The 27,812-nt window shown below is 45.1% G+C and overlaps 1 protein-coding gene across 1 annotated transcript in view; it reads right to left on the bottom strand.

The window, feature by feature from the left end:
- The window catches only part of RBM39 (RNA binding motif protein 39), a 20,312-nt gene extending 14,088 nt beyond the window's left edge, over positions 1-6,224 (bottom strand). The window contains exon 1 of the mRNA XM_018569083.1: positions 5,869-6,224. The gene's annotated coding sequence lies outside the window, so the exon portion shown is untranslated. The remainder of the gene's footprint in view (positions 1-5,868) is intronic.
- Between the last annotated feature and the right edge of the window lie 21,588 nt (positions 6,225-27,812).

Here is a 27,812-nt window from a genome sequence, read left to right as displayed (position 1 = left end):
TCACAAGATTTGAAAATGAAAGATAGAAGCTGATTGGTTGCCATGCACAGCTGCTCCAGATTTTGTCTGCTCCAGTTTTGATAAATTCCCTTCACAGTGTTTTCTCAAGTTTGAATGCAAAAGTAAAAATACATTTTAAGTCAGAGGTAGAAAAGTGATTATGATTTTGAAAATTAGCCTGCCCAATCCAGGTGCCAATTCCATTGACAAAAGTTAAGCACCAGCTGTAATATAAGGAGCCCTGGCTTCTGGGAATTGTCCAGCCCTGGCAGGTTCACAACATTTTCCGGACCAGATCGGGTCCGGAAAATGGTGTGAAACTGCCTGCAGTTCCAGTGCATTCCAGACCAGACAAAATAGGGCAAGCAGTATTTTTCTGGTCTGGACTGCGCTGGTGTGAACAGAGACCAGAAATAGCATAGGGATATATTAGGACGCATTTTGAGTCCATACACAATCTGGTGTGGTCTGGAGATGATCTGGATGTGGTGTATATGGGCCCTAAGGCTGGGTTCACACCTAGGCATATCGAATATGCGTGTGTGTTGTGCGGTAAAAAATGTGCGCCAAACACGCATTTCCGAGGGCTACTTGGCTGTATCCCAATGGAAACGCGCTACAAAAATGCCCCAAAGAACCTCATGTACTTCGGGCGTAGGACGTTTTGTAGCGCGTTCATACGGCCTGTAATACGCCCAGGTGTGAACCATAGCCATAGGAAATAATGGGATTTCGGGCACAAAACGCCCAGGTGTGAACCGGGCCTTAGGGTACACTGGTTACTTGTGTCTAGGACAAGTACTAGCTTACTACTTGTCACAAAGTAATGCATATAAAAAAAAAAAGTGTCTTTTAATCAAAGCCAAAATATTGTGAAAAATAAATTCACAGTGCGATGACTATTCCGACCGGGAATATGTATAACGTCTCTAAAGCCGTCTGATCGCTTGTATGAGGATGCAAAGTGCGGCACCCCCCTCTGCTGCCTGCGGTGCCCGGGACCGAGAACACCTGAACAGCAGCTCTCCATACAGATCAGCGGAGGGGACTGCTGATCTCTCCTCTTCCTCTCTAAAGGCGGAAGCGATGTGTATTACATCACTTCCGCCTTTAGCTGTAATTTCTTTGGCTGCTAAAGCCAGAGAGAAGCTGGTGAAGCAGATCTCTGCTTCATCAGCTTCTTTGGGGGTTCCCAGGTGACATTAGGGGTCTTGGAGACCCCCGATCTCTCCATAAAGAGGACGTGACATTGTATATTGGCTATCACATAGGGAGCTTTTTAGTCCCCTATGTGATAGCAATCAAGTTAAATGTGGGGGGGGGGGAAATTAAATTTTTCATATTAAAAAAAAAAAACAAAAAAAAAAAAACACCCAAAAAAGTTTCACGTCCCCCACGTGCACGCACTTATAAACGTAGCTACGCGCCGGGTGCGCCACACATGGCTGTGAACGTTGGAGCAATAATTATAGGGCCAGTCATTGATAACACTAAACTGATGAGCGGTAAAAGCTTTTAAAGCGTCGCCTATGGCCAATTTTATGCATGGTGATTTTTTTGCAATTTCGCAGGCGCAATTTTAAAGCTTGATATGTTTGGTGTCCATTTACCCGACGTGATCCCGTCTTTAATATTTAACCCAAAAAATTGGGGGCTGATAGATGTTTGATAACATAGGGAAAACTGGGTTTTTTTCCAAAATTTTCGGTACATTTTTCATTATAAAGCAAATAAAAAAACCCCAGTGGTGACTAAATACCACTAAAAAGTAAGCTCCATCTGTCCCCCAAAAATTGTATAAAATGAATTTCCGTACAGCGTTGTATGAGGAATAAATGTCAAAGTACTGCAGCGCTGAATACTGAAAAATGGCCTGTCCAGGAAGGGGGTTTAACACTGCGGTCACCATTTTTTTTCTTTAAGTAACTAGTGGTAATCTAGTTGATTAATGTTTAACTTCTAGAAGCAGAAAAAGAACTCAACTAAGCATAATAAATCAGTCATCACCCAGAGGTATTGCACCAGTGAAGGATCAAATGCCATGGAAAACGTGGTAACATTTCATCCACCACACTCTGTGTTGTATCACATATTCCGATAACCACAGGGCTGATTATAGAATGCAGTCAGCTACACAGCACTTCACACACAGCTGCAGAAGGTGATCGATTACTAATTCAGAAGACTGAACATCACCCGTTTAGTACTGGCAAAGCAAATACCCTCAACCAGTGTTACCAAAACTTTTTTTTCTAAGATTACGCAAGCAGCACTTTGCTCTCTGACTTCAGTGGAACAAGTTAAACATTTCAACAGAATCAGATTAAGTAACAAGTCATAAATAACCTGTCTTTGAGCAGAGCGATGTTACAGGAAAGCTAAAAAGCCAATCAGCTTAATAGGACACAATTTCCATTTAAAACAAAATGGCAATCTACTCCAAGTGTAATCCTTTCTGGATGAAAACACTGTGTATCCAAAATCTAAGTAAAACAAAACAAAAAAAATAGAAAAACGCTTTCTAAACCAGGGGTGGGCAAGCTCTGGTCTTCTAGCTGTTGAACTACAAATCCAAAGAAGCATTGCAAGAGTCTCACAGCCAGACATGACTACCAGATGCATGATGGGATTTGTAGTTTCACTACAGCTGGGGCTGGGGGGCGGGGGAGAGGCAGAGTTTGCCCACCCCTATTCTGCACCATGGTTAGAGGTCCAGCATGTGGACATGAACAGCTGCAACAACCCTTAGGTTTAAAAGGAGAACTATGGGGTTAAGGCTTTTCCCCATAGTTCTCCTTAGGGTAACGGGAGGACACAAACTAGCGTCCTCCCGTTACCCTAAGCTCAGTATACTGCGAGCTGTAGCTCTCTGTATACTGAGACCCCGCAGCTGAAGCGGATCCTGACAATTGTGCCGCGATCCACCCAGCTGGCTCTGCCTATCTAGAGGCAGCTGTACCTGCCCCCTCCGTTCCGCCAGTCAGCGTTGGCGTATCGGAGCGGGGAGAATCCAGCCCCTCCCCTGTCACGGCAGAGAGCAGTGACAGGATCGAGAGGTGAGCGAACACCGGTATGTGTTCGCTCACCTCCCGATCTACTGAGCCGACCTGTGACAGTCTCATTGTCACAGGTCGGCTTAGAACTATGAGGTGAGTGAAAAGCACTAATCTCATAGTTCTCCTTTAATGTTTTATTTTGACATTGATCTGGGAAATATAACAAAGAAAGGGAAATAATTAGGGATGGATTCATATGGAATTTAGGAGCCAGTTTGGCCAATCGAGGCTTTAGTTTTAGGAGCCAGCTCCACTTATTTTGGGCTCAATTAGAGATTTATCTTCATCTACTGTCTTGGCGACAAGGATTTCACCAGATAGGACGTGAGGAAAGTCTGCAACCAGGACACAGCTGGCACCAGTTTTAAGGCTAGTTTACACCAAGCGCAGAGCAGTTACAGAACGGATGAAAACTGCATCCAATGTACTCCAATGGTATGAGTTCGAGAGCATGTGGAAAAACTGCAGCATGCCCCATTTTTTTCTGCCCTGGAACGCAACAAAACATAGCAAAAACACATGCAAATGCCCAGGCATTTTAGGCTTGAAAACGGCCTGGAACGTGTCAAAACACACTGCTCTGCAGTTGGTGTGAACAAGCCCTTAGCCTTCCCCTATTCTACCTGCAGCACATGCATCTTTTTTCCCCCCAGTTTTGTACAGAGCAGGAAACTGTTCAAACCCATTGGATTACTTGCCATTTGTGGCACCGTTCAAATGCATCACCAGGACAGAGGTTATATAAAAAGGTCTCCAATAAAAACTTGTGTTTGTAAGGTGGAAGAAGTCTTGAACCCTGTTAGTTGTATCCCTGGGCCCTCATTGGATTATCTCACTCCCAGCTGGGTTTAGGATCCAATCTGTCCCTGAACACACAAACTTCTATTTTCTCTAGAAGCAGCTAAACTGAATGCACTTATAACGGCAAGTTTGAAGGATACCATTAAAAATCATTTTATGCGTTTAGAAACATCCTCTAGAAGGATTAAGGTAAATTATCACACACTGACAAACTCGTTTCAGAACGCAAAGCTCTTTATTGCATGATCACATAGATAAATGTTTCAGCACCAGGCCCGCTCACATAATTTGTTTTGGTCGTGCTGGCCTTTTTTTTTTTTTCTAGTGCAGCCTGAATGGAAGACAAGGAAGTTTGCCTCGTCACAGGTGGGCAAAGTACACAGCACCGTGTTCCAGTGATGCGCTTAAAAAAAACAAAAACAAAGTATGGTATGCTGTACTTTCTTCTTTTTTAGGTTGTACCATGTTTAAGTCAGTGAAACATGGTACAACCACATCGTACCACAGTGAGCCCGTATAATTTAATGAAATGTCACATGCGACATTTCAATAAAGTAAAAAAACAAACAGTGGGATGCGGCTTGATGGAGCCTATCAGCACACGCACACCAGCAGATTTGCAGCTGCTGGTGTGAACAAGCCCTGGATCAGACATGTTAAGATAAATCATGTAGCCTAAAGAAAGGTCCCAAAACATTTTTTTTTGTACAATGTGATAAGGTAATAATGAAGTTTTAAAACAAGCTAGTCAGTGTGTGATAACGTTTCCATGTTATACATGGGAAGCATTGCAGAACCTTTTAAAATCACAGGGTTGATTCCAGTACGGTGTGCAAAAGGAACATACTCCATGGCCTTTAAAGTCATATAACAGCGTGTATGACACAACAGCGTGAGTGAGGCCTACAACATTCATGACGCTCAAACATGGTTGTGCCAATCATCATGAAGGTTACAGCTGAGTGTCCTCTTGATGATAAATGACACCAAAGATGCAAGACATCCCACCATAAGGCCCATGGGCTGCTCAATTCTAAAAGTGGGACTTCTAGGAACAAGCACACACTGAGATAGAGAGATGCAGCTGTTACTCAAGATGCGGGTGTATAAAATATATATATATATATATATATATATATATACACACACACACACTTTTCCACACGTGTATCTTGAGTAACATCTGCCATTATGGAGCAGACATGTCCTCTGAGCACTAACCAGACACACAAGGCCTCACACAAGAGGCAGAGAAAAAAAAACAATCACTAAGACACATTAATCATCTTTTTTTATGCCTCTGAACGCATTTTATTTCAGCCACTGCATGCATATACTGGCATCTAGATCCGTATTATAGATCAGCATGCATGGACATAAAGCAAAGCTCCAAGCAGCACCTGCATTCAGAGAGGAACTTACTGGCATAACTGGCCTGTAATAAAGCAGTTAAAAAAAATCCAATAGAACGGGTTTACATGCGTACACATCTAAATGCTGTGCAGACATAAGCACGCCAAAACACACACTGGTGAGAATGTATCAATACTGGAGCAGACAGAATCTGGAGCAGTTGTCCATAGTAATCTCCAGTCTGTTCAGTTAAGCTTTGCAAATGGTAGTTGATAGGTTGCCATGGGCAACTGCTCCAGCTTTGATAAATTCCCCCCATTGTTTACACTACCAGCAAGACTCAGCACAGATGACCTCAGAGCATTAACAAGCAGTGCGATCTTTACTTTCAACCACGTGACCAGTATACACCATCCCATTGGCTCCCAGATAAAACCTTTTAAATTAGTTATTTCTAACACTTTCGTGTCCAGCTTGCAAATTAAGCTTACTATACTGGTCAATAAACACCGTTCGTTATAGTTACACTGGTGACCGAATAACGCACGTTACAGACACACATGTGCTGGGAACAGCCAAAACACACAGCGAAGATCAATAGTAGGCCGCAGCGTCGCCACACACGCAGGCGGGTGCTGGCAGAAGACGGGTGACTTACCAGAAGCGAACCTCTGTCAGGAGTGGTCAAAGCTAGGCCTCGGCCTTGTTTACGGTCGGAAGGAAAATGGCGATGGATCTACAAAGAGAAGAGCGCTTCGTTACACAGCTGGCAGAGCAGCGAGTATGAGGCGAAGGAAAGGGGTGACCAGGGAGGGGTGGTGGAAGAAGAGAAGAGACCAGGCCGAGAGCTGAGGCGGCGGAGTGCAGAGTAAGGGCGGTAAAATGACTCGAAGGCCGTCTAATGGCAAACCTGCGACTCCCCGAAATGGCGGCGGCCAGGCTCCTTCTACCAGCAGCAGCACGGGGTCTACGACGGGAGCGGCCAGGGGCGCACGTGACTCCCTGGGAGGCGTGTTCGCAGGGCTGGCGCTGGGTCACGTGGTGTTGCTAGTCGAAGGAGGAGGAGGAGCCGGCTCGCTCTGGCTTTCCCGCCTCGTTCACGTCAGCGGCTTAGTGTGCGCGGTGAGTAGCTGGCTGCGTGGAGAAATTCCCCGATGTCGTTTGTCAATATCTAACCCCCCCCCCCAAAATGTCAGTTTTCTGGCCTGTTAGTTTGGTGAGAGGGGGTTAGGTGCTTTACCACTTAATTACCGGTGACATTTTTACATGCACTTTAAAAATGTAAATTTTTTCCCTCCCCTAAGATCAAGTGCAGTGTCACATGTCCTAGTCACACGTGCCAGAGTTCCAGGAAGTGTAAGGAGATATATTAAGTCTGCCCTCAGTAAAAATGGCCACTGTCAAAGGACTAGGAAACAAAAGAGAAATAAAGTATGCAAATAATACAAAGCCGGTGTTCTATCGAAAACTGCAACTCCTTGAGATCTCCAACGACCTGACTTCCGGTTTAGTTAGAAGTAAGAGGTTTGGCCGAGAAGGCTGCACTGCACGCGTGCGCCACCTGCGGCATTTCCCTATACACATTCTACACGGCAATAAAGTTTTACAATGAACTAGGTTCAGACTAATCCATTATTAATCCGAGTTGCCCCACTCAATGTGGCCGCAAGCGACCTTCAGGGCCAGTTCACACCAATTCTGGTGCATTTCAGAGCGGTATCTGCTGGAATGCAGAGCAATCGCTTACTAAACTTCCTTCTTCATTATGGGGCAGGAGGGACATTGCCCGCGTTCCCATCCACTGCAAATGTAAAAAATAGAGCATGCAGCATTTTTTTGCATTCGAAGTGGAACGGAACACAGGTAATGTTTTGCCACGCGTCGGATCGCACTTCAATGCCCCCTCCCGCCCCGGAACGAAAAGGGGAGTTTAGTGAGCGATTGCTGTGCATTACAGCAGCTACCGCTCTGGAACGCACCGTAATTGGTGTGAATGGGCCCTCAAAGTAGTATTAAAATCTCAAACTTTGTTTTTAATAATGAATCCGGATCAAACAAATATACATCGCCCAGCAAAGTATTTCTTTATATTTTTGTTCAAATACTTACAGTGATCATGTTTCTGAACAGTTGCTTCCAAGTCCCTCTGCTCAGCTTCCCTGATCTTCCTGCCCAGTACAAGATCACAAGGGGAAGGGCAGACCCCGGCAACCGTTCATCTACTAGCTTAGAGAAAGGGGGCCACGGGGAGGGAAGTAGCTTGATTTCCTGTGTTTGTGTAGACATGCACAGCTTACTAGCACACACAAGGGTGACTCCATAGGACCCTGCAAGGAAAAGGAGCCACCCTAAAACAGGATATCAGGGCCAGAGCTCAGGGGAGCAGCTGATTCTGCAGGAATCTAAAACGTTTAAACATCAAGCAGCAGCATCCATTGTAAGTGATTTCATCAGCATTTGACTTTAATATCACTCTACCAGCGAATTATGGCCCTAAAATTAATACCTGTGTGGCGCAGTTGAGGTTTACATACACGTGTGTGGCCTATGTGCGTGTTTGCATTCACATATAGGTTGCAAGGACGGTGGAGTTGCTTTTATTTTATTTTTTTTACACTTAATTTAATTGCTATCACAAGGGGGCTAACAAGGCCCTATGTCATAGCATTTGCAGGTGACAGGTTCTCTTTATGGAGAGGTCAGGGGTCTATTAGACCCCTAATGTCTCTACTGCAAAACAGTCAAGCACAGGATTGTACTTGGTTATCTCTTTACCCGCCAGGCTTGAGACAGCTCTGAAGCAGGAAGTACTGAGAGCACATCACTTCCTACTTCAGCAATCGTAGGGCAGATCAGGAAACGGACGTTTCTTCATCTCCTCCTGTCTGCCATCCTGAGTGCATTTGCTGTGGTCCTGGGCCCCCATGCAGGAGAGCCTGGAAACCATGGCAGGAGGTGCGGCACCTCTGGAGGACCATCCAAGTGCTCGGGTGACTGTATAGCCTCCCAGATCACTTGTACTCAAAAGCCCTTTGCCTGCTGGAAAAAACAATCCCAAGATCAGTGGTACAGCGGCAGCCATGATCTTGGAATAGTCAGGATCAGGATGTACACCTCCTATGGTAGTTAAGTGGACCTTCACTGTAATTGTTTTATTTTGTTCTGGTAAATGCCATCTTTTCATCTTCCCGTCCCTGTGCTTCCGTATATTTCTTGCCTGGGTGAGAATGATGTTGGCTATACTGGAGGTGCATGTGCGGGTTTCGTGGCATTCAGAGCCAGTTCACACCATATGCAGTTGTGATGCAGTCCGTTTATTTTGACTGCAGCAGTCAAAATACATCACAATGCTTTCCTATGGGCTTTCTTGTGCCTAATTCACACAGACCGTTCAGATGCAGTCAGAAAAAGTACTGCTTGTCCTATTTTACTTCCATCAAACTGCAACGGAACGCGTACAAAAAAAAAAGACTCAGAATTGATTATGTCATCACCCAGGGACTTCCTCTTTGTAGTGTGGAGAGAAAGTAAAGAGATGGAATTTGTGGATGCAGGACTGTCCCCGACAGCAAACATCCTGGTGCACCCAATGTCGACGTCGCCTGCGAAGGCGTTGTCGGAGAATGGCTATAGTCAACACTAGCACCATGCCAGCCAACAAAGAAAGCATGTCTGATCTCCAAAACAAACGTAGGAAATACTCTGACAGGAAGAGGAAGTGACCTAATTGTCTAATTAGCATTTTCTAGTGCAGAAAAAGAACGCATTGCAAACGCATCAAAACGGATTGCAGTGCAACAGACCCACGCAGTTGTGATGCAGTTTCTGGTGTGAACTGGGCCTCATTTCCCACACATGCACACCCATCGCTCTAGCGGGATCATTTGCGCTGCCATAGTCACAGCAACACCAATCCCACTGCGCTTAGGTTGCCAATATTATGACAACATGTAAATAAAATGATTCTCCGCCAGAACGTTGCATGTGATGGATCAGTGGCACTCCCAGCGATCTACTAGGGAATCATTTTGTTCAAAAGTTGCCACAGTAAGGGCATGCGCTATGACAAGGTTCATTTGGCATGCACATTGCCATAGTGACGACAATGTAAGCGCTGCCGTTCCCTCAGCGCTTACATCACTGATACTATGGCACAGTGTAAGCAAAATGGTTCACTTCTAGAGTGTGCTAGTTGCACATGCGATGGAGCCGCAGTACACCCACTGATCTAGAAGGCAGTCATTTAATTTACACGTTGCCATAGTAATGGCAGCATAAGTGCCACTGATCCTGCGCATGGACACCCGCATTGCGCATAGCACTCTAGCAGGATTATCTGGTTTAGATGTTGTCCGAACAGCCGACTCGATGCTGATTGGCTGGGAAGCCGGCTTAACTGGTATCAGTGGATAGCTTAACTGGTACTAGTGGATAGCTTTAAAACCCATCTCCTAGCAAACAAAAAAGTACCCTATACGTGGGGTAACCCCCACACTGCAAGGGTAAGTGCTCGTTCATGCCTAGGGGGCTAGAATAAAGCTGTTTTACTTAGCTGATCCCCAGGCTCCCTCTGGGCTGCTAGACCGGTCCCCACAGCCTTTTCTCCCTTTCGCTCTGGCAGTCTAAGGACCGCAGATGTCATCACGTCTAATGCAGATTCCATAGACCTGCATTACATGTGAGGATACTGAGGGACAATGCACTAGCCGAAACAGAGGGGGAGAAGAGGTGAGAATGCTGACCACCGGGGGAGAGGGATTCAGGTAAGTAAATCTGATTTATTCCGGCCCCTTCTGTTAAAGGGTCGCCCCACTGCAAGGGTACTTTTTTGCTCAGAGATGGGCTTTAATAGATAATGTATCAATTCTTTTGAGGTCAACATCTATCCTTCTATCATGGATGCCCTTAAACTCCCACTTTGACATGCTGCCCACCCCTCCCCTAATAACTAATCACTGGCATTAAAAAAAAAACAGAACCTAGGGAAATGCCCATTTTACTCTCCTAAATCTGCAGCCAGGTGATGTTCTGGTCTTCCTTCTACTGTGTTCAGAAGGTGGGGTCCTTCCTCAAGTGCCCATATCACTGTCTGCGTGACATGGACACTTCCTATTGGCTGTCCAGTGGTAGGGTTCCTCTGAGCATCCAGAGCATGAGTCTCTGTGGTGCTGTCAGCAACAGGGGACTATCAGGGATCAGCTGGAATGGGCACATCTGCACCTTTGGTTTACCGGTCCCCCACACCAGCAAGAGACTCAGATGATGGACTGAGGTGAGTAAAACATTACTAGAAAAGATGTGTTTGGTGCTTTGATTGGGCCCTCCCATTCTATGGTTTCTTTCCCTTATCTTCCTGGACAGCTACCTAAGATGCTCCAAACATGTTTAGTTCAAACATGGTATATCACCTCCTTCTTTTTACACTAAATCTGCTAAGACTGTTAAACCTTAGAAATGTCCCTTTTAACAACAGGTTTCATAACAAAAACCCTTTTCATAGCCAGCAAAACAAGACTCGAGCAGGTTCCAGCAAAGCACAGACCAAACAATAAGAGATGGTCATTTGATAAAAGCTAGGGTTTCTTGTTCACTTTAAATAACGAGGAAGTGGTGTCAGTTCAGGGTTAGGGCGAAGACTCTCTCTTTTGCGAACAATGGGAGGCAATACCCAGCAGCCTATTTGTTTGTCAGTTCATAAGAGGGGGGAACCTTTGGAAATTGTAGGTACCCAGCCCCAGCAGTTTTTCATCACAAACCCGCCAAGAGAGAGCAGAGGCCATGGTGAACGTTATCTCGCACCTATGTTGGGGGGGGGCCTTTGGAAATTGTAGGTACCCAGCCCCAGCAGTTTTTCATCACAAACCCGCCAAGAGAGAGCAGAGGCCATGGTGAACGTTATCTCGCACCTATGTTGCAGAAGAGCAAATCGTTCTGCAGGTCTGAGGGCTACCCTTTTCGGGGGGTTTACTCCCATGATATACTCGTACAGAAAAGCTTGGGAACTATAGAATGATCTGAAGAAGCTAAACAGGTTTCTTTACAACAAGGTCTGCATGTAAATCATTTATATGGTGAAAGATCATGGGAATAAACCTCTAAAGCTGGGGTATGGTCCACAAACAACACTTGTAGTGGTGTCTTTCATGACATTTCTAATTAGGGAGATTTACCTCTTGATTATCTGCCTGCCTCTCTTTCTCTAGAAGCTTTAAATACGTACACTTGGCACAGTGTTTTTCCAGGAATAGCCTCTCCAGGATAAGTCCAGCAAGCATTGTCTGATCTTTGGCAGTGATCTCTGGACCTCCTAGGGGCAAAACTAATCGTTAATGGTGGTGAGAATGTCTCCCAAAGCGGTACAAATGGCCCAATTTGGAGTGATCTGAACTGTATCGGTCTTCACAAGAGCTGAGCTTTAAACACGGAAACTGTTTAGAATGTTTTACTATCATCTCTCTTTTGGAAGCAATGCTTTCCTTACTCTTTCTGTTGTTGGATTGTTATGTTGTGCTGACTACTTTATATTGGAAAAACGTAAGTCAGAGGAGAGGAGACAGTGTAGCTGACAAAGAAAAAGTATCCTAATATTAGGCTAAGGAGCTGGCTAAGATGGACATGAGGGGAATTTTAAGGTATATACCTGTAAAGGGACTTCAGATCAAAGAATAGGTAGTGCTCAGGAGGGTAAAGGAGCCACTGCCACCAGAGTGTTGGGGAACCAAGAAACCAGACAGAGACATAAGTGCAGGTTTAAAATAAAAGGAGCTTATTGAAAACAGCAATAAACATAAATGCCAAAAAACAATGGAGGAAGTCCAGGACGTCATCAGTGCCAAGCCAGGAGTCAGATTCTAAAACGGGTTGTCAGCCAAGCCAGGTCAGGGAGCATGGAGAGCAGGATGAATGGAAACAAACCCAGAGTCAGGAACCAGGAGATCAGTCAGCCAGAACTAGGATCAAACACGGATATCAGGAACACAGCAGCACACATGGTTGATCAGAACAAATGTAAGGACGGAGACTGAATGCACAAGGTGATGATATATAGTGACCTGGTGCCTACATCATCACTGTGAGGCAGGAATTACCCAGGCAAACACCAAGGCAAGCTCTTGAGCCTGGGCAACTTCTTAAATGGAATGCAATGGCACATTTTGGAAAAATCCACAACCATGAGGATAATGGTATAACCAGAGGATACAGGAAGGTCAACTATAAAGTCCATGGCTAGGTGGGACCAAGGATGTTCCCCACTAGGAATGGGTTGTAGAAGGCTCACAGGAAGGAGGCAAGGGGATTTGTTTTAAACACAAACAGAAGAGGCAACCACGTAAGCAGCGATATCCGTGCGGAGAGATGGCCACCAGAATTGGCGAGAAATAGCCCAAGTCATTTGATTCTTGTCAAGGTGAAAGGCAGACTTGGAGTTGTGGTGAGTTCGCAACAGTTTAATGCGTAAATTCCCGGGTACCAAACACTTGCCGCTTGGTTTCACAGGAGGAGCCACAGGTTGAGCGGCAAGAATCTGCTCTCCCAGGGGAGAGGTTAAAATTGGTGTGGCTAGTTGCCAGGATATGATCTAGAGGTATTACTGAAGTAGGTACAGAGTCTTCCCTGAACAAATAAGAAAGTTGGCGAGACAGAGCACCAGCCTTCAAATTTTTCAACCCAAGTAAATAAGAGACACATAGTTGAATTGAGAAAAAAATAGAGCCCATCCGGCTTGGCGTGGCGAGAGCCTTCTTATGATCAGTCAGAATAACAACAGGAACCGTAGTACCTTCAAGTAGATGTCTGCACTGTTTGAGAGCCAGAATTATTGCCAACAGTCCTCTGTCTCTAATCTGGTAATTGCACTCAGATTAGAGACAGAGGAAATACCTTTTTGGAATAGAACCCACAAGAGTGAAAGGGACCATCTGGGGTAGGACGTTGAGGCAGGAGGGCGCCTACTCCTGTCTCAGATGCATCGACCTCCAGGATAAAAGATAAGATGATTTGGGATGAGACAAGATCGGAGCAGTAGCAAGTGCGGACTTAAGGGCCTCAACGGCAGCAGGAAACCAGTTGTGTGGATCACTCCCTTTCTTAGTCATGTTTGAGATAGGTTGTGCTAGAGAGGAGACATTTCTGATACAGTGAATGGAGCAGAGACCAGTAGGACAAGGCCATTGTAAAACATCTGACACTTTCTGTGGATCCATGGAGAACCCCTCACGGAGCTAACATAGACCAAAAAGGTAACCTGGGACTGGTGAAATTCAAATTTCTCAAGTGTACAGAAAAGCCCACTCTCACGTAAACGTTGCAAAACCCGTCTAACGTCCTGGCAGTGCGATTCAAGAGAGGAGGAGTGTATTCATATATCGTCTAAATACAGGTGAAACTCGAATAATTAGAATATCGTGCAAAGTTCTTTTATTTCACTAATGCAACTTAAAAGGTGAAACTAATATATTAGATAGACTCAATACATGCAAAGCAAGATAGTTCAAGCCGTGATTTGTCATAATTGTGATGATTATGGCTTACAGCTCATGAAAACCCCAAGAACCCCAAATCCACAATCTCAAAAAAGTAGAATATTACATGCAATCAATGAAACAAGGATTGTACATAGAACAATATCGGACCTCTGAAAAATACAAGCATGCATATGTACTCAGTACTTGGTTTGGGCCCCTTTTGCAGCAATTACTGCCATTACTTTTGCACGATATTCTAATTATTCGAGTTTCACCTGTAGACTACTACGCATTGCTGTAGCATGTCATGGAGGACATCATTGATGAAGTACTGAAAGGCAGTGAGAGCATTGCACAATCCAAAGGGCATAACTAGATAGTCGTAATGCCCACTCCTGGTGTTAAACGTTGTCTTCCACTTGTGGGCCTCCTTGATTCTAACGAGGTTATACGCACCTCTTAGATTGAGTTTGGTAAAGACCAAAGAAAAAGCCAGCTCCTGCGGGAGAAGTGGACTTGCGATCGAACCCCCTGGAAAGCACATCCACAACTTACTCCTCCATGGCCCTATTCAATGCAACAGAGAGAGGGTAAACTGCAATGAGGAGGGACTGCACCAGGCTGCAATTCAATAGCCCAATCATAGGGACGATGTGGCGGAAGAGTCCCAGCACACACTTTGTCATCCTGATACTCCAAATATTGGTTAGGCAATGTGGAGACTGAGGATGTACAAAGAAACTTCACTGGTCTATGAATTCACGTAGCGTTACATTGTAGGGACCAAGAGATGATCTCAGCCGTCTGCCATTTGAAGATCGGGTTATGTTTCTGTAGCCACGGGTAACCCAGAACAATGGGATAGTGCTGAGAGGAAATAAAATATACAGACTCACTGTGTAAGGCCCCTACAGCCAGATCAACCGGAATGGTCTCGTGGGTAATATGTGCAGGACTCAGGAGTCTGCCATCAATGGCCTGAAAGGCCAAGGGGGCTGTAGGAGGCAACAGAGGAATTGAATTCTCAGAGGCAAACATGCTGTCAATAAAGTAACCAGGAGCATCGGAGTCTACTAGGGCCTGAGTGACAGCAGATGAATCGGCCCAGGAAAGGACATCCGTAATTAGTGGTTTATCTTTTAGGAGAACTGGGAACGAAGAAATTCCACCCAAGGTCTGCCCCCGACAGGACCTTAGGTGCGAGCGTCATGGACATGTGAGACAAGTCTTTAGAAAATGCCCACTGAGGCCGCAGTAAAGGCACAGCTGTTCCCTCCTCCTATCGGCCCGCTTAGCTTCAGAAAGTCCAGAACCCCAACTGCATGGGTTCACTTCCTGACACACCATCCCCAGGAGGTGAGGGAGGAATGAATGGGAAAGAAAACATGGGAGCCAGTGCGGTTGGAGGTGTTTCCTAAAAGATGGTCTCTCCCTGAGCCTAGTATCAATCAGAATTAAGAAAGAAATGAGAGCCTCAGGCTCACTAGGCAGGATTGTGGCCACAATTACATTCTTCAAGATATCAGAGAGGCCATTTGAGAAGGCAGCCACCAGAGCCTCGTTATTTAATGGCATACTCCGCAACAGTTCGTGTACCCTGTAGGATAGACATGAGCTACTTGGAATCAGAGGTGGAACGAGCCGGTACATCGAATATCCTACAAAATGAGGCAACAAATTCAGGGTAATTGTGTATGACAAGCTTATTGTTCTCCCATAAGGGATTCGCCAAGGCCAAGGCCTTATCAGAGAGCAACAATATCAGGAAGCCCACCTGTGACCTATCGGATGGAAATGCATGAGGAAGCATTTCAAAATAAATGCTCACTTGGTTAAGAAAGCCAGGGCATTGATTCAGATCACCCCCATAATGCTGAGAAAGGGGAGCTGAACCAGACAAACCCTTAGCGAACGATGGTTCACCTATGTCCGCAGAAGCATCATGAAAAGCCACCGGCCATGAAGAACCTGGCTCAAGATGGGCGGTGTGTGCTAGGAGGGTCTGCAACGCCAGGGCGAAGTGATCCATACAGTGATCTTGTTGATCCAGCCTGGAAACCAACGTGGGTAGCATGGGAATACCTGCACTGTCAGGATTCATGGCCCTTGCATACTGTTAGGGAACCAAGAAACTAGACAGACGCTTAAGTGCAGGTTTAAAATAAAAGGAGTTTATTGAAAATAGCAATAAATATAAATGGCAAAAAAAATGGAGAAAGTACAGGATGTCATCAGTGCCAAGCCAGGAGTCAGATGCCAAAAACGAGTAGTCAGCCCAACCAGGTCAGGGAGCATGGAGAGGAGGATAAATGGAAACAAAGCCGGAGTCAGGAACCAGATCAGTCAGCCAGAACCAGGATCATACACAGAAATCAGGAACACAGTGATGATGTGTGCGGGCCTGGACATAAGAGCGCTACAGTGTCAAAGAGCAACCACAGGGTCACAAATGCTCAGCCATGCTGCAAGCAACTGGACAGGGTAAGAAACCCTGACACAGTGCAGCTTGTATGAGACTCATTTGAGGGTGTAAGAAGCTACAGGAGCACGGTCATGAGTAAGACGCAGTAAGAGGCTGCAGAGACTCAACCATCCAGGTAAGCGAAAAGAGTGAAAATTTGCAGACACAGCCACACAGCAGAGTGAGGAGTGTGAGAGGGTGTAGAAAAAGTCACACTTGAGGTATAAGAGTGTCAGAAGGTGCATAAAAAGCCACATGTGAGAGGGGAGAGTTTTGAGAGGTTACAGAGACACAGCCACACATGAGGGGAGTAGTGAAAAGCTGCAGAGACATAGCCACACATGAGAGGGGAGAAGTGAAAGGCTGCAGAGACAGGAAATGACAAAATTTTCAAATAAAGGATACTGTCACAGTCAGAAAGCAAAGGTGGGAGGAAGCACCAAGTCACAGGCTTCTGGGCCAATAACAGCCCTCAATACAGCTGGTATAGAGACATGAGTGGAGGTGTGGAATTTGTTGTGTAGATTTAGGTACATAAATTATGCTCCGTCCTCAAATCCTCTGCTCATCCTCCATCCTTGAATGTCTGAGTGGACTTTGAGGGCAAAGCTTTGCCTACAATTTATACAAGATGCAGGATGTGTGCCTTGCACAATCCACCATTTTGTCTATGACAGTTTTCAAAACGATCAATTTTGTTTTTAAATAAAATATATTTATATATAAAATGTATTTATTGTTCTCTAAAGTGTTATAATGAGTTGTAATGAGCTGAACTGCTCCCTGATCCTATCATGAAAACCCACTGTACCAGTGTATGAGGGCTAGTGGAAGAGATCTGTATGTTTTTCGTATAGTTACCACTAGATGGCAGTGCTGAATTAACAAGAAAGCAGCAAGCCAGTGAGATAGAGCTCACATTATTGTTGTATATGTTCTAAGGCTACATTAAAGGAGAACTATGGGGTTAAGGCTTTTACCCATAGTTCTCCTTAGGGTAACGGGAGGACACAAACTAGCGTCCTCCCATCACCCTAGGCTCAGTATACCGCGAGCTGTAGCTCGCGGTATATTGAGACGCCGCAGTATACCACGAGCTGCTGCTCGCGGTATACTGAGACGCCGCAGCTGAAGCGGATCCCGACAATTGTGCCTGGATCCGCCCAGCTGCGTGACTGACAGCTGGCTCTGCCTATCTAGAGGCAGAGCAAGCTGTACCCGCCCCCTCCCCCGTCCGTTCCGCGAGTCAGCGCTGGAGGATCGGAGAGGGCAATCCAGCCCCTCCCCTGTCACGGCAGAGAGCCGTGACAGGATTGAGAGGTGAGCGAATGCCGGTATGTGTTCGCTCACCTCCCGATCTACTGAGCCGACCTATGACAGTCTCATTGTCACAGGTCGGCTAGAACTATGAGGTGAGTGAAAAGCCCTCACCTCATAGTTCTCCTTTAACTCTTTTGTGGTCATGGTTGCAACGTGGTGCTTTTTACTTGCGTTTCCATTTAACACTATGGAGCATTTCATTTATTTTTTTAAATATTTCTATCCTTTCTATTTGTTTCTTAGTAGCAGGTTTATACATAGGACCCTACAGGCAGCTTCTATTGCTTAGCATAGATAGTAATAAAGTTAAGTGTAAAAACAAAAAGCAAGTTTAAAACTTAGTCTCACATAGAAAAATGTAAAAAAACACACAAAAAAGTTTTTAAAGTCCCCACGCCCCCATGTACTGCACATGCACAAAACACCCATCAGGTGTGCCTGCGTGCAAAAACGACAATTATACTACACATGTTCCATATCACCGTGAGCGTCGGAGTGCGAGCAATGATTCTAGGGCCATCACTCACTGTTACCATTAAAGGGATGAGCAGTAAAAGCTTTTAAAGTGTCACCTGTGGGCAAATTTGGGTATGGTAGTTTTTTTTATAATTTTAAAGCTTGACATGTTTGGTATCTTTGTACTCGACATGACCCCATCTTTTATACTTTACAAAAACATTGAGTATTAATAATTGTTTTATAGTATAGTGTAGGTGAAAACTGTTTTTGTTTTAGAAAATGTTCAGTATTTTTTCCTTTATATAGTTAAAAATTAAAAAAAACCCAGTGGTGGTTTAATTTTACCAAAAGAAAGCTCTGTCCTCAAAAATGATATAAAGTTCATTTCAGTACAGCGTTGCATGTAGAGTTGCCACCTGTCTGGGATTCAACCGGACAGTCTGGGTTTTGAATGCTGTGTCCGGGTTTCATGGCAGCTGAAACCCGGACACATGATGTCAGGCAGACAGGGGCAACCAAAATTAAGATAGGGTCTACTGGCCCTCCACTGAAAATAGTCTCAACTGTGATATTTACATATGAATGGGCGACGCTAGAGTGTTTGGGTTTCGCTTGAAGAAAAGGTGGCAACCCTAGTTAGGAGAGCCCTGCTCGTAAAAATGTACAATCCCCAAATTAACTTGAAAAAGACCCTTCTTATGGTATTGTGTTTGTGCATCGCCTTTAAATGTACAGTGATACTTTTTTTTTTTTGATTGAGGACAGAGTAGGGAAGGGTTAGAACTGGGTTGTATGTCCTATTAAGAACAAGGTGCGAATCATTCTCCCACAAAAAAGTTTCCATGCGTCGGTAGAGTGTTCGGGTTTCGCTGAAAGAAAAGGTGGCAACCCTAGTTGCATGACTGAATAAATTTCAAAGTACTGCAGCGCTGAATATTGAAACATGGCCTGGAAGAAAGGAAGTTTAACACCCCGGTCATCAAGTGGTTAATAGTAACATCAGATCAATATTTGATAATGTGCAATTTATATTTATCAGCTTTCGCCTGTAAATAATGGGAAGAACTATGGACCGGACCAAGCTGGTACATCTGTGTTTCAGAAATGTGCCTGCTGTCTTCTATAGCAGTGATTCTCAACCTGTGTAACCTCAGAACCCACATTTGTCCTTGGTCATTAAGTCGCGACCCAAGTCCCACTGCAATGGACCGCACGGTATTGCGGTACTACGCGCTCCGGTGCGGGCGATTGAACTGTGGGTGGGAGGTGTGTTTGGGGTACCATTCAAATGAATGGCAACGCAACATACTCCCCACACCAGAACGTGTAGTAGGTGTGATTGCGTGGTACAGTGCATTACTCTGGTCCAGACACCTCTACAGGACACATGAGGGAGCTGTTAGCAATGCATGTATGGATGGAGCTCTATCGTGGTCATAGCCCCATCCTATCCCACCTCATGCTAACACTTGATGCTGGGCAGCATATCCCGAATGGCTGCTTGGTGTGAGAACTGACAGTGCAGCGCTAGGAGGGAGGCTGAGGAGCCTCTCACCTAGAATAGTGGAAGGCACGCGGGGACCCACTGAACATGGGGTCGTGACCCACTTTTGGGTCACGACCCACCAGTTGAGAACCAAGGGTCTACAGACGTTTCGTGAGTAATCTCTTTCTACGGCAGCAGTTCAATCCGCAAGAATCTTATACTGCACGTGTTCATCAGCTTCTTCTGCTTTTAATATATACAGCCAATGGCCTAGTAGAAAAACCAGCTTGCCTTGAATTGTGCCTATACATGATAATGCCATGAATACGTGTGGGAGTATCAAGTCTATGCAGATTTCTCTTTTATTCAAAACAAACGACAGACAACTTAGACGAGCATACAAATATAGACGAGAGAACAGGCGGCATACTTTACACATCATCATGTATTTCAAGAAAACTTTTAAGCAAAGAAAAGATGAACAACATTCCAGAGACAACAGGGAATGTAAATTATTTGGCCTAAAGAAAGTTTTAGAGTTTAAGAAGGGGAAAAAAATGTTCTTCTGCGAGGCTTTAGTGAACTGACCTATCAGAACGCTGTAAAACCAGGGCAAGCCGCAGAAGAAAATTAGGGCAAAGGCTGCACAATGGTGTTATGAAAAGCTGAAATATGCAGGGGTGGAGTAAATCCATAATGAAGGCTTTAGGCTAGTTGTGTTTAACGTAATTTCCTCTAATATATACAGTACAGGTAATGGTAACATAATGTACAGGCAGTCCCCGGATTACGAACAAGATAGGGACTGTAGGTTTGTTCTTAAGCTGAATTTGTATGTAAATTGGAACAGGTCAATTGTTTAAATGTAACTCCAGCCCCAAAAAAATGTTTTTAGTTTTGGATAGCATAGGGAAGGGTTAACCCCCTGTAAAGTTTGTTTTGATGTGTGTGCCCCTGTTCAGGAAGATTTCACCTCACTTTCTGTCCCAGTGACAATTGGATTTTGAAAATGTTGGGTTGTCGTGGAAACAAGGATTGGTGATAAAGCTTCAGTGGAGACACCTTTTTCCCATGATAACTCTTACAGGACTGAATTTCCCTTCCTTGGGGTAGATTTCCTCTCACTTCCGGTTGTCTCAAGGACAGGAAGCGAGATTAAATCTTTCTAATGAGGATACAGACAGCAGTAAAAACCGCACAGTGACCCAGAAGAAGAAGCGGGCACCCTTCGCCTGCACGTCTAAGGGCCGGTGCACTCCTAGGCGGTTTATCACGCAAAACACAGACATTGAAGTCAGTGGAGGCTGTTCCCACCTTTGCGGTTTGTCACGCGACCAAAATCGCCTTGGGCACCAGCTGCTTGCTGCTACTGGCTGCTCTGCTGTCCTCTGCAGAACGCTCCCCCCGCCCCAGCATCAGGCATCAAGTGTGGTACCCCATTGCTTGGCCACATTTTTTTAAAATAAAGGAAGGGGGAGGGGCGGAGATATGCTTTTAAAAAAATTGAAAAGCTGCCATTCCTAGGTCTAAGTGCCCCTTATTAGGTCTGGGGAAGTGAAGTTAACCTCTTTACATTCATTGTTCTGGTACTAGAATGCTTGGTGCACGACGCTGGACGGTGGGGATCATTCTGCAGAGATCAGCACAGCAGCCAGTAGCAGCAACAGCTGGTGCCCAGGGCTGAATAGGGGCCCGACGCTTAAGGGGGCGGGGAAACCTATGCCTTTGAGATAGCAAGGATATGTGACAGGCCCTAATGTCACCTAGGACCCCCCAAAGAAGCTGATTAAGCAGAGATCTGCTTCATCAGCTTCTGAAGCTGGAGAGTGACACAAGAATGTGGAAATTATGTAATATACATCACTTCCGCATTCTGACATTGGAGAGTGGACCGGAGGGAGATCGTGTAACGATCTCCCTCTGATCCCCTGTCACCGAGCCAACATGCTGGTCCCGGGCTCGCACCGGGCACAGCGGAGCTCAGGAGCAGCGGGAGGGGGTGCCGCGGAGGGGGAGGGCTGCACACACCGCCACGTTATACAAGCAGCGGATCGCTTGTATGTAAACAGGCATCACTGCCTGTTTTTAAATCCGCTCAAGTCTCCAGCTCGTAGCGTGAGTGGGCAGGGCTAACAGGCCTTCCTTTGACGGCCTGTTACATCCAGGAAGATTCCGGTCGGCCATTTCTTTACAAACCGGGAGGCGGTTAAAAGCAAAGTATGTTTGTTTAACTAATGAATGTAAGATGATTTTATATCAGCATGCAGAGCTGCACACTGATGTGATTTATAGTAAAAGGGGGTAAAGGACGACTTTAAAGGGCAGCAGTATGGTTCTAGGTGACTGGACACAATCAGCAATGTGATGTGTGAATGCCTCCCCTGGCAACTTTGTTGGCTTTGCAGGCTATGCAAAAATCCGATCCTGTCTGCTACTACTGCTCCTCTGTGTACATATCTCCTAAATGCACTGCATTTTCATCTTCTTAATAAACGTTTACATTCATGTATTACCTCAACCACACCTTGAGCTTAACCAAAATCATCTTTTTTTTTTTTTCTTCAGCAAGCAGCCTTGAGTAAAGGAGAATGAGATACAGCCTTGACTAATGAGCATGAGTTCTAAACTACTGGCAGACAAGACAGAAATAAGTGTCTTGCCACCTGGAAGTATAAAGCGCATCTAACATCCCAGGGACCATATTATAATCAAGCGTCAGTCGAAGTTTGCATACCACGCACACAGATTCATTTCAAGGTATGACCTCATTGTCTCACTATTCTGTAACTGGAGCTGAGTTTTTTTTTTTTGTCTTATGCTGTTTCAGAATTTCTTGTGGACACAATCCTGCTAAACTATTACAGAACAAGTCTTTCATGGCCAATATTCTTAAGCTATGCAACTTTTAGAAACTGTTTTTGCAATAAGGGAAATACACAAAGTGAACATCTCATCACAGAAAAAGGAATAAAACAGATTTTGGCAGCACCAGTGCGTGGGGTAATGTCTGCTGAAAGATAACATGATTGCAATCCTGCAAAAATACTTTATAAATGTAGTTATTTTAACAGCAGTCACAGACTGGGATATTGGGAGCTTTGGAAGGTTTTACACTCAGTGGGAATTGCAGTAACGGTTTCACTACTAGACCAAAGCAGTATTTTAATGATATAAACCAGTGTTTCTCAACCTTTTTTCCAATCACGGCACCCTTTAAGGCCTCATTCACACAGCGTAAAGTCGGGCCGTACACATCTGTGCGGCATGTATCGGCCGATCCCAGGTGGGACAGGTGCTGTGTGTGATTGCATGCAGCAGCCTGTTCTTCTCTATAGGAGGACACGGCCATACGCTGTCATACTGTGTCCGTACTCATTTGCAGACAGGATGGATCTGTCAGTTCAGGGTGTGCGTATGACGGCGTACGGCCGCTTCCTCCCATAGGGAAGAACAGGCTGCTACACGCAGCACCTGTAACTCCCGGGAAAGGCTCGATATGGCCGTGCACACCGCGCGAACATGTACGGCCCGACTTTACGCTGTGTAAATGAAGCTTAAAAGTAAGCAAAATCTCGAGGCACCCTAGTGTAAAATGACAAAGATTTTAAGGGGCACCCCATGCAAAACACACAAATAAAGTGGGTTTCCTCCCTTCACATCGAAGTGCCCCCTTCAAATCAAGATTTCCTTCCCCCCTTCACATCAGAGTCACCCTTTGCATCAATAGGCCCTCTTCACATCAGAAGCCATCAGAAGCCCCTCTTTCATATCATAGCCCCCCCCCCCTTCACATCAGAGTTCCCCCTTTACATCAGGAGCCCCTTTACCTCAGTCTTCATTCCTCCTTTACAAAAGGGAAGCCAGAAGGCACACCAGGCACCCTGGTTGATAAAGGCTGATATATACCAGTGCATAGCAGAATTAGAAACTGCTAACTGGCCCATAGCTCTAGGGGCTCCGTTCTGACCCTATTTTCAGAATCCTTGCTACTTTCCTCCCTGAAGGCCGATTCACACCACAAAATCTGCGTTCCAGAGCGTTCGGCCCCTGGAACGCACTGGAATGCAAGCCGGCCGGCCGGCTCCCTGCGTACAGGGGTGGAAGGGAGCATGACGGTGCATTGAAGTCAATGGCACCGCAGCCCCGCTCCCGCCCGCAGTGCGATCGGCCGCACCCGAAAGTGTGGCACATTAGTGCCTGCATTCCGGTCCAGTGCGATCTACAAAAATGCTGCAACTATTTTTGCAGATCGCACTGGACCGGAATGCATGCACTAATTTGCCACGAGTGGCTGCAGTGCCAAGAAGTGAGCCAGTTCTGAGACACATGTAGATCCTTTTTTAAGGAATGTGGTCGATGTAATATCCATATGTTGGATGGACTATTGAAATGTGGATGTCTGAGTGCAAAGTAAGAGATGTTACTGTATTTCATAATTTTATTGAATGAAGGCCATGTTGTCAAAAATGAAGCAGACAAAATCTGGAGCAGCTGTGCATGGCAACCAATCAGCCTCTACCTTGTTTAACTGAACAAAGTGAAAAGAGAAGCTGATTGGTTGTCATGCACAGCTGCTCCATATTTTGTCTGCCCCCGTTCGGATTCTCCCCATTTCCTTTATATATATTCTATGGTGCTATGTGTTTAAACATAGAAAGGGTTGTGCAGTTGTGAATGCTGCAATCTAAAATAATATTTTATATGGTTCTCTATCGGTATAATAATGAAACAGACAGCAACAAAAACCTGACATAGGTTCTACTCCTTCCACACTCTATCATAACCACAAAAAAAAAAATCTAGTAGGGATGCACCGATACCGATAATAGTATCGGTATCGGTGCCGATACCAAGTATTTGGGTGAGTACTCGTACTCGCCCAAATGCTCCGATACCTAGCACGAGCACTTCCTGTATCAGGAAGCCGGGCAGCACATCATTACACACTGCCCGGTTTCCTGATTGGCCAGGAAACGGCTCCATGCTCTCTCGTCACTTGTGATGCGAGAGCATGGAGCCGACTTCCCGGCCAATCAGGAAGCCGGGTAGCGTGCAATGACGCGCTGCCCGGCTTCCCGATTGGTAAGGAAGCTAGCAAATCCGGAAGCCGGGCGCTATGTAATGACGCAGCGCCCAGCATTCTGATTGGCCGGGAAGCCGGTGTCATGCTCCCTCGTCATCTAATGAATCATAATATTAAGGAAGTGACCTTAAAGCATTAGTTTGTATTGCTTTAGAAAAAATGTGACCTGTCCCTTTAAGAAAAAGTATCGGTAATTGGTATCTGCGAGTACTTGATCAAAAGTATCGGTACTCGTAGTCTGTCTTAAAAAAGTGGTATCGGTGCATCCCTAATATCTAGAGTGGGGTTTTACCTTTTTCCCCTCCATTGAAAATGCTGGAATAACAGAGAGCAGATTTCTATTCCAGTCAATAGTATATACATGCAAAAAACAATTCACTCATCTGCTTTGTAATATCCCTCACAAACTCCATAAGTCACACATCTTTGGGATGGCTTCCAGCTGCTCCTACGTGCCAGACTGAATCAGCATTGTGCTGTTCCAATAGTTCCATATATACCCTATGCGTATTTATTCTACGCTCAATCATCGTGCAGTTTCAATGACTAATACATTATTTAATTGTTTTAATGATTCTCTTCTTTAAATTGCCCCTGAAATTGTAGGTTGCTTCTTGTTTCCTGATCTTATCACAGTTCTCTTTGGTTAGCTTATAATGATGAGTCAGTGCCTCATTACTTGAACTTACACTTATTTATTTATTTATTATGAGGAATAGTCCAGGTTTTTTTGATACTCCACAAGGCCAGGCTTGCACAAAAAGAAGAATTACTGTCTAGCTTCTCATATCCATGGCAGCTCTGGTGGTACTGCCTGTCCCAGCAGTGCTTTTGTCTTCATCCAGGATCCCAGGCAGATGTGTTTACATACCACAACTGGCCAGGGACAGTGTGACAGGTGCGACAGGTCAACATCATCAGGTACCCCCACAACCTGCTGCCCAGCAATGTTGCCCTTGGAGTTTACTGCTATATTTGGTGAATGTGTCATCCAGGATCCCCGGTTGGTTTGTTTACAATACATAGCTGGCTGTGGATCCGTCACTTAGTGGTGGTAGGGCTAAGGATCTGTTATTTGGTGGTGATAGTTTTTTTATATGTCATTTTTAAAGGTTAACTTGTACTGTTCCATAACTTAACTTGCAGCTCTGGGGCAATCCCCCAAGCATTGAAAGATTTGTGTGTTTTCAATGTTGCCCTTCAAGCCGCAACAAAAGATCCTCTTCCCACTGAACTGTATGTGTCCGCCATGCCCAACTACCCATACACTTCTTTTAACAAAAGATTGCAAATTAGCCTTGAAGAATGCCAAAAATATAGCGAGATTTGGCTCCCATAGACTTCAATAGGAATTAGCAAAATGTTTAGGGTTTGCGGACTTCCTGCAGAGTTCTCTGAACCTCCAGCAGACTGAACTTTGCTCGGTTCAGTCATCCCTTGAATGAAGGCCATGTTTGCCCATATAGTGCTAAGCCACAGATGTGCAGAGCCCAGTACCCCCTTGCTCCATTTAGTCACTAGGAATGAAAAAATACCTAATACTTTTAGGTATAGAGGATCATGTGACTCATTTAATGTGACAACGCTGATGTTGATGATTGGTCCAGCACTGTCACATGGGGCATGCAGACCTTCATCCCAGTGTAAGCGTTTATTGGAAAGCCAACTTTAGCTTGCATATGGCTATCTTTCTTCGCTGCTCACAGCTGAATGAAGAAACGAGGGAGTGAAACAAAGTATATGGGGGAAGGGGGGCATCAAAGTGAACCTGTTGCTTGTTCTAAATGGGCAGAGCACAAGTTCACTTTGAAGACCACTAAAACCGGACCTTTCAAGAATTGGAGTACTTTGTGGCAACAAAGATTGTGTTAATGAAGGAGGCCTATGAAAGTATGCCTTACATTTGCAGCAACAAAAACATCTGATAATTCCATTAAGTGGGGGGGTAATATTCATACGGAGCAGAAGAAGAAAATCCAGCAGGAGACAGGACATTCCGGAAAAACTAAGTGAGCAATAACAAATGTTTCTGATGTTGCAAGCGCTTGTTATCACCTTGTAGGGGCACCTCTAAAAGGTCCAATCGTCACCCAAACGGTGTATCTAGCTGCTGCATTGGAGTGGAATCGGAGCCCGTATGGCCAAACTAAGTAAATGATAAGCAGTCGTTCTAGAAGCTTAGTAACAGGAAGCTGATTACAACCCGGAGTTTATTTACTTTTTCCATGAATCATAACAGAAAGACACCGTGAACTGAAGTGACCCAGGAGGCATATTGTGGTGTAGTTAATTTATCTAGTTGTATGAAATGAAAAAATACTCCTTTCTTTAGGAAATGCGCATGTTACCAGAATGGTACAGGCATGTGTGTATAAGCAGACCACAGACAAGCGATAACAGTTGCCTGCCTTTCGGCCTGATTGGGTGATGACCTCATGTCTATAGAAAACACCCGCCAGGAGGAAAAATTGATTGGTAAAGTTAGAAAAATTGTCCCCTTTATTTCTGAAATAAGCTACTTTTGTTACCCATGGTCCCTGTGTGTGTTAGCCAATGCTCCAAGAATATGGTAGATCCCATCGCACTCCAGACTGGAAAACCCCAAAGTGTCGCATAACTTTCGAGACTGTCTGGTCTCTTCTTCAGGCAAAACAAAAGTGTGATCCAATGCTCCAAGCTCGCTCCCATGATAGACTACAATCACACGTTTACTTTACTGATTTTTATTAAAATTGTAAATTTTTTTAGAAAGCTCTATCTGTCCCCAAAAAAGGGTATAAAATTCATTTCAGTACAGCGCTGCATGACGGAATAAATGTCAGTCAAAGTACCGCAGCGCTGAATACTGAAAAATGGCCTGGATGGGAAGGGGGTTTAACACCGCGGATGTCAACTGGTTAAGATTAAACTCCTGAGTTTACTGTCACTTTAAATGGGAAGTGAAGGCGAACAGCTAAATTTGCAGCCATAACATGTAGGTGTGAACTGTCTGAAGCTGCCAAAAAATGTGTCAATTTGTTAAGCTGGTTTTATAATCCAAACACCCCTGTTACATGGGGCTGCCAGGATCTGACCTCACTTTTCTCTACTGCAGTAAGCAAAACAGCTCGGTCAAGGTCCGCCCAACTTGTGAATCAACAGTAAGGGGGTTATTCACTATTGAGCCGAAGGATACAGCCGTAGCTTCGGCTGATCCTTCGCTTCTCTCCAGCCTCCTGAGCCCTTTGGTTCAGTCAAACCGAAGGGCTTCTGTACGGGTTATTCACAATAGCCCGTACAGCAGCTGAAGGCAGCCGAGCCGAAGTGACAGGTGAAGCGGGACAAACAA

Source organism: Nanorana parkeri, unplaced genomic scaffold (assembly GCF_000935625.1).
Source record: "Nanorana parkeri isolate BGI_ZX_2015 unplaced genomic scaffold, ASM93562v1 scaffold1284, whole genome shotgun sequence".
NCBI classification, from domain to species: domain Eukaryota; kingdom Metazoa; phylum Chordata; class Amphibia; order Anura; family Dicroglossidae; genus Nanorana; species Nanorana parkeri.
Note: the sequence above shows the minus strand (reverse complement) of the source record. Positions and strands in the feature narration are given on the sequence as shown.